The sequence below is a fragment of the Tetrao urogallus genome, assembly GCF_951394365.1.
Source record: "Tetrao urogallus genome assembly, chromosome: 5".
Classification (NCBI taxonomy): domain Eukaryota; kingdom Metazoa; phylum Chordata; class Aves; order Galliformes; family Phasianidae; genus Tetrao; species Tetrao urogallus.
In genome coordinates, this window is record NC_136818.1 from 48,983,991 (window position 1) to 48,990,061 (window position 6,071).

Below are 6,071 nucleotides of genomic sequence, written 5' to 3' on the forward strand. Positions count from 1 at the left end.
TGTTTGTTTGGTTTTTTTTTTTGGGGGTGGGGGGAAGGAGTTCTTTTTTTTTTTTTTTTTTCTTCTTTTGTTTTTTGTTTGTTTTGCCTCCCCTGTATAGGAATGGTGTCTTTAGAAGTGTTTGTTATTTACCCATTGTGCAGTAGTAATAACATACTTGTTCAGGATGGCCTGAATTGCTTTTTTCAGGTGACTGGTGTACTTAGCAGAACTTTGCGGGAGAGGAATGGGATCAGCGCATGATAACGCTTAATTTTTGAATCTTTTTAAAGAATTTTCTTTGGAGAGAAGATAGTGCCAGTTCCTCAACGTGGAAGACAGGCGCCATCTTCTTTCTCACCTCTTCATTCAAATACAACAGAGAATAAGCTGCCCGTCTCTCAAATTTGGCTTTCCTTCCTAAGTAGAGATGAATGCATTTGTCGTGAAACCTTGTTTAATATTTTCATAGGTAGTTCTACGCTTTGATTTGATTGTTCTTTTCCCTACCAAATGTTGTAGTTTCAAGTATTCCAGCTCTTGGTGGTAAAAATGTTGCACGTGGAACAGCTGTGACAGTGGGTTTTTCTTGTTGGGTTTTTGCTCCTTTCCATGAAAGGAGAACCGAATATTTTGGGGAGTCTTCTTTGTGATAGGACAGCTTTAAGTAGGCATGCTAATACCTGAGCTTCTTGGGGCTCGACTTGTGCTGTGACTGAAGAAAAGTCGAGCTATAAACAAGAAGTGCGTATGTGGGTGAGCACGTGCGTCTGCATGCGTGTAGGCCAGCCGGCGCGGCGCCCGCACGATGGCGCTGCGGCCCTTCTGATCCCGAGTCAGCAGCCCTCCCTCTGCCAGCGGCGGGGAGCTGAAGTGCTTTGCTCCTTTCCGACGCGCCCGCATCTCGGCGCGCTTAGCCGAGCTTCGTGGAGCTATGCTGCTGCTAGTGGAGCTCCTTCAGCTCCTGCGTTTCCCTGTCACCTGTAGGGAGCGTCTGCACTGCAGCGCATTCCATGTCTCTCCCCTCTGTCACTTCTGGAGCTACATTTCGCACACTCGCCCTGCTGAAGAGATGTACTGCCCATACAGTGTTGCTTCAGAACGGTGCCCAGCACTTCTTGGGCTTCTGTGCCATTTCCTGTACCTGGATCGGATTGAAAAGTACAGAGCAAGCTCATCTGAACCGCCTGGGGGCAAAGGTTGGGCTGCCCTCTGCGCGCTGGCACCCAGTGCCTGCACTGCTTGAAGGTTTTCCGGTTTTCTCATGAACATCTAGTGTTGTTCCTCGGTACATCTGTCCCAGTCGCTAAGGCATCCTCTTGAAAGCTCTCTGAAGAGTGGAATTGTTACCAAAAAGTGTATATTTGCAGAATATTTACTTTACTTCTTTTTAATCTTTAATACTTCTGTTTAAATTACTTTACTACTTTTTAATCTTTACTTCCGTCTTCAGTGGAAAGGCCCTCCCTCAGGTTTCCCATACCCTGGAGGTTGGTGAGAGGGTCTGGGGACTGGGAGACTTCCCTTAGTCAGGGAAGAGGTGCTCCGTAAGTGCCTAGGCAGTACTAAGGTCCACAAGTCCATGGGACCTGCACCATGGGGTGCATCCACGTGTGCTGAGGGAGCTGGCGGAGGTCGTTGCCGAACCTCCCTCCGTCATCTTTGAGGGGTCTTGGATAATGAGGGAGGTCATGAAGACTGAAGGATAGCCAGTGTCACTCCAGTCTTCAAAAAGGGCAAGAAGGAAGACCCGGGTAATTATAGGCCTGTCAGCCTCACCTCTGTCCCTGGAAAGGTGATGGTACAGCTTGTGGTGGATGCCATCTCCGGACAACTGGGAGAAAAGGAGGTTATCAGGAGTAGTCAGCATGGCTTCACCAAGGGGAGGTCTTGCTCGACCAACCTGATGGCCTTCTATGATGTTGTGACATGCTGGGTGGATGGGGGGAGAGCGTAGATGTAGTCTACCTTGATTTTCGAAAGGCATTTGATACCGTCTCCCACGACATCCTTATAACAAAGCTGAGGAAGTGTGGGATAGACGAGTGGACAGTGAGGTGGGTTGAGAACTGGCTGACTGGCAGAGCACAGAGGGTTGTCGTTGGTGGTGCAGAGTCTGCCTGGAGACCTGTAACCAGTGGTATCCCCCAGGGGTCTGTGCTGGGTCCGGTCTTGTTCAACATCTTCATCAGTGACCTTGATGAGGGGATAGTGGCCACCCTCAGCAAGTTTGCTGATGATACGGAGTTGGGAGGATTGGCTGACCCGCCTGAAGGCTGTGCTGCCATTCAGCGAGACCTGGACAGGCTGGAGAGCTGGGCAGTAAGAAACCAGATGAGGTTCAACAAAAGCAAGTGTAGGGTCTTGCACCTAGGGAGGAATAATTGCATGCACCAGTACAGGCTGGGGGATGAGCTGCTGGAGAGGAGCTCTGCAGAGAGGGACCTGGGCGTCCTGGTGGACAACAGGTTGGCCATGGGCCAGCAGTGTGCCCTCGTGGCCAAAAAGGCCAATGGCATTCTGGGGTGCATTAAAAAGAGCGTGTCCAGCAGGTCGAGGGAGGTGATCCTCCCCCTCTACTCTGCCCTGGTAAGGCCTCATCTGGAGTACTGTGTCCAGTTCTGGGCTCCCCAGTACAAAGAAGACAGGGACCTCTTGGAAAGAGTCCAGCAGAGGGCCACGAAGATGGTGAAGGGCCTGGAGCATCTCCCCTATGAAGAAAGGCTGAGGGAACTGGGTCTGTTTAGCCTTGAGAAAAGACGAGTGAGAGGGGATGGAATCCAGGTTAATAAATACCTGAGGTGTGGGGGCCATAGTGGTGAGGCCCGTCTCTTTCCAGTGGTACGTGGAGACAGGACAAAGGGAAACGGACATAAGCTGCAGCAGAGGAAGTTCCTCACAAATGTGCGCAAGAACTTCTTTACGGTGAGGGCGATGGAGCACTGGAACAGGCTGCCCGGGGGGGTTGTGGAGTCTCCTTCTCTGGAGATGTTCAAGACTCGCCTGGACGCCTACCTGTGCGACCTGGTGTAGGGAACCTGCTTTGGCAGGGGGGTTGGTCTCGATGATCTCTAGAGGTCCCTTCCAACCCCTACAATTCTGTGACTCAGAGCTTCAAGCTTCTTATCAGGATCGTGATGAAACAGTTCATACGTACCAGTGCCAGCTATAACTTGTTTGCCTGTTGCTGCTGACTGACATCTCAGAGGAGCTTATGGACCTATCCTTTATCTTACATGCTGGGGAAATTCCTGCTGCTGAAAAAATAATTAGGCAGAAAAGAGATCCTCTGTAGTTTAAGATCAAGTATGGGAGATCACCTTGGCTAAGGAAGAGTTTGTTTTTGAAGTTGCTGAATTTAACATTCATAGATCCCCCTATTAAGTTCATCTCTAGTTTTTCCCAGAAACATTGATGTAAAACAAAAATGTGATTCTACTCTGGGAGCTTAGAATGCATGTCTAGTAAATGCTACAATCTCCTTTTATTTCTGAGTGATCTACGGGATTGAGACTTCTCCTTTTGAGAAACAAAGTTTGGATGTTTTATGGTACAAAAATTCCAAATTGCACCTTTCCTGCTGGATGCTGAAGACTTCTTGCGCTCTGCAATTTATTGTTGAAAGAAGGCGTCATTGTTTCCGGTGGGATGGAATTGTGTTGCTTCACAATGTCTAGTGACTATGCTATGTTTTGGCTCTATGAGAAAAAGAGTGTTGATACCACTTTGATGTGTCTAGTTGTTGCTGAGCTGCGCTGCACAGAGCTGAGGACCCCTCAGTCTGTCCCACTGTGCTACTGATGAGGAGCAAGAAAAGGAGCTGAGAGGCACAGGGTGCCCAAGGAGCTGGCCAAGGCGATATTCCTTGCAGAAGGAGAGTTTGCAAAGGAGGAGGAGTTAATCTCTGGCTCTCGCTTCAAGTGCTTGGAGACTTGCCGGGCACCTGTTGGTGGGTGGTGAGCGATTGCTTGCTTGTGCATCGCTTGTTACGTACATATGTATGTATGTCATAATTATTTTCCTGTTCCTTTTCTCCATCTTCGTACATAGTTTTATTTTCACCCATGAGTTCTACTTTTTTTTTTTTTTTTTTAATTCTCTCCCCCATCCCACTTGGACAACATTTCCAACTGCTTGAAGTGTGTTCTGTATAAGTCTTTTTCATTGTAAACGTGATGCCTTGGTGTCACTGCGTGCCAGATGGGGGAGAATGAAAATACTGGGGGAAAAAACTGGAAAAGGACAGGTGTACTATCTGTTAAGGTGAACTATTGTACCTCATGAGGAGGTACAGCTCAGAGACCTCATGGAACGTGGGTAATTTTGACCATATCTGGGGAAAGCTGTTCAGTAATGCTTTCATGTGCCTGTGGTTAACCAAGAAAGATGTAGGTGTTCTTCTCTGCTACTGTTTGAAGCGTTCTAGCCTGGAGTACACATTTCAGAGTCTTTTCTATCCATACAGTCCCAACTACAGCTAGAACAGGTAATATTAAGGCAGAGGAGGCCTCCGCAGCGGGGTGCTGTGGTCTCCTGAGCTCCCCGTGCCAAGAAACGGCAGGATAAGGGTCGCCGGGTCCCCCGGGGGGGGGGGGGGGGAAACTGGCAGAGGGGCTGCCCCTGCCACCCCAGGCTGCCCCTCGAGGCGCAGCAGATGCATGCAGGCCTGCCTTCTGCTTCTCAAGCGAGAAATCACAGCGCGAGAGCAGGATCCTGCTAAATGCCGCCTTGCGAGCAGCCATCGCTGCACGTAAGTGAGGCGGCGGTTATGAGACGTGCGGCCCCTTTGGCGGCGTCGGCGGTTTGCGGTTGCCTAGCGACCTGCGGGAGCGACCGTGCTCGGCGGGGGTCCGTTTCTTTCCCGTAAGACGGCGTTTGCTGAAGCTCGGGCGGTATTTCAGGGCGGGCTTTCCCCTGTTTTGAACAGCTGCCCGTCGTGCTTGCAAGCTGTAGGGAGAGGGAAGGGAACGCCTGGCCCGTTCCCTTCCGCGTGACTTTCGGCGATGGCTGCCTAGCCCTGTCCGACTCGGCAGCTGCGTTTTGCTGGTCGGGTAGGAGGGCTGAGCTGTGTGTTGCTCCATCCCGGCTTTTTGTGCTGCTCGCGGAGATCAAAAACGTGACTGCGTGAGAGGCAGCGCTGTCAGCGAGCGAAGGGCCGTGCCCCAGCGCTGGTCCCATCGGCCGCTTTAACCGCTGAAGTTTATCAAACGTTGCCTATTCCCTATTAGCACTTACGGACACTGTATGTGCGCTGCTGGAGCTTGGCGTGAGGGTGTAGGGTTGTAAGGCGGCTGAATCGCTGTCCAAGCTGTAGGAAGCCGGGCAGCACCAAGTGTTAGAGTGCTTTTTGCCGTGATAGATGAGTGATATCCTGACAAGCTATTTCAGAGGGCAAATATAAACTGCAAAGATGGCCCCTGTAGTATCAGAGGAAGAAGTAGCAGGAGAATGAAGTGTGGGCAAAACACGCGGGTATTTGTATGTCAGATGTGCGTCTTAAGGGGTATTTGGGTGTCCTGTCACGCTGAATCAATTACACTTTCCTTTTCTGTAGCAGATCACTGCTGAGACTGAGATGCACTGAAGGAGTTAAATTGCGGATTTAAAAGCCAACAGTTGTACTCTGGCATGAGGTTTTCTGATGTTTAGTATCCTCTTAATACCAAAGCTACCTGTTAGACTTCACAGTGCCTCTGAGTCCTGCCTTGTGTTAAACTGCATGGGGTTATCCTTTTTCATACCAACGATTGATTAGGTGCCACAGGGATAAGCCATTGCAATGTTCTATTGTGATAAGCTTTTATTCCAAAAGGAGACTCAAACTGCAAAATGAGATGACGGGAAAGGTTATGTGGAGCGGGCCTGCTTTTACTAAATGGTATCTGTGACTATTTCCATCAGCCATCATGGCTCTAGCAAGGCTGTGCTACATGCAAAAGGCTTTTTCCCGATGGGCGGTTGTGGTGTGATTTAGTCTGACAGGCAGCTCGGCACCACAGGGTTTGCTCCTTGTGGGGAGGTGGAGGGGAGAATAGGAAAAAGGTTACGCTTGTGGGTTTGAGGTAAAGAAAGTTGAGTAGAACAGAAAAGGA